The 1600-nt window shown below is 35.5% G+C and overlaps 1 long non-coding RNA gene across 1 annotated transcript in view; it reads right to left on the reverse strand.

Moving 5' to 3' along the window:
- Positions 1 to 323: 323 nt before the first annotated feature.
- Positions 324 to 1600, reverse strand: part of LOC107577418 (uncharacterized) — a 2993-nt gene continuing 1716 nt past the window's right edge. Inside the window, exon 3 of the long non-coding RNA XR_001608197.1 lies at positions 324 to 1257. This is a non-coding gene — a long non-coding RNA (uncharacterized lncRNA). The remainder of the gene's footprint in view (positions 1258 to 1600) is intronic.

Below are 1600 nucleotides of genomic sequence, written 5' to 3' on the forward strand. Positions count from 1 at the left end.
TATATATATATATATATATATATATATATATAAACAAAAGCTAATTAAAAATAATAAGAAACCCTATAATAGTATATAATAGTATATACAGACATGTACCATGACAATAACATGATGATTGAACACGGTAATGCCATGTTTTTTAGGAGTGCACCACAAAAGCATTTATTTTTGACATATTTAAAACTATTTCTTTTCTCAGCACATACTATTTATTGTAAAATAATTGCACTATTCATTGCACATTGGTGTCTTTTATAATACCACTGTTGCCATTGTTTTATAAAACCAAAAATGAACTCAGACCTCTAGTAAAATCCCGGTAATGCACAGCCTCGAGTGCTTTATTGCATACTTATTTCCATGATGATTTCTCATTAGGCATTACTTGTGTTTCCAGACACACTGACTCCATCAGAGCAGGTAAACGCATCCGTGCCGCTGCAACCTCACAAAACCATAATGCTCATTTACACACTCTTTATGGCTTTGTTCAGTCATTACACAAAGTAAACATTTATGTTTTTGCACCGTAAAGCCACTGTATTGTGAAAGGCTGGCATTTTGGTTTGTCCGTGAGGTCTGGAACAATCTCAAATGAGCACATTACCCACAAAACGCCTCAGGAGACTTCCTTAATACAGGTCCCTTTGTACATGACTGAACACATAAGCCCCATGAAATTCACTCTCCGGTATTTTTAATAGAAATATGGGCGTTCTTATTTTGGCAGAGGTTTATAGCCGGGGTTGCCTGTTCAAATAAATATCAAGCTTCTCGCAAGGTTTTGTTTGAGAAAAATAAAAGATGATATCCATTAATTGCAGCCTGCTTTGTTTGTCATTTCCATACGTTCTCTAATAAAGTTTACAGAAGCACAGATCCATTTGTGTGTAGGTAACCCGCGCATTTGCACAGCTAACGCAGAAAAGGCTGATGCTTAATGGCCCTCTGGGAATTCATCCATAAAAGCCACTGCTAATTCACACTGCCAGAGTTCAGTCTGTCCTGTTCTCAGTCTGAATCCTTCCTCAGCAAGGCCTGTCTGATAAAGCCAGTGTTGTAACACATCTCACAGCTTGGCAGGTGTCAATGAGTCAATGATGGAAGTAAACCGTCACTTAGCGAATGTTAAAGGAACAGGGCATTCACAATGAAAATACAACTCACCATCTTTTCTGTGATTCTTCCATTGAACACAAAAGGAGATATTTACAGAATGTCGGTCTTCTGTTTTCTTGAAATGCATATGGTCACCTGTCAAGGACAAATAACACAATAACAGTCTCATAAATGCAGTCTATGATTCATGTTTCATGCTGAAGTCATCCGATAACAGACAGCAGACTGAAATGTCAGCTGTTATTCACATTATTCTGCAACTCTTTTGTATACTGACATCAAACCTCGCACACAATCATAATTGAATATGCAATGCAAATGAGGTTTGAGCACAATGGCGGAATGATTTTCAGTGAGTAATTTAAATTATGCTAATTTCTATCAGATTTATTTAAAGCATGTTCATGAAATATATACAGTATATATATATATATATATATATATATATATATTTAGAAGAAGATTTTTCTAATTCATA

The sequence above is a fragment of the Sinocyclocheilus grahami genome, unplaced genomic scaffold (genome assembly GCF_001515645.1).
Source record: "Sinocyclocheilus grahami isolate Dianchi unplaced genomic scaffold, SAMN03320097.WGS_v1.1 scaffold5992.1, whole genome shotgun sequence".
NCBI classification, from domain to species: domain Eukaryota; kingdom Metazoa; phylum Chordata; class Actinopteri; order Cypriniformes; family Cyprinidae; genus Sinocyclocheilus; species Sinocyclocheilus grahami.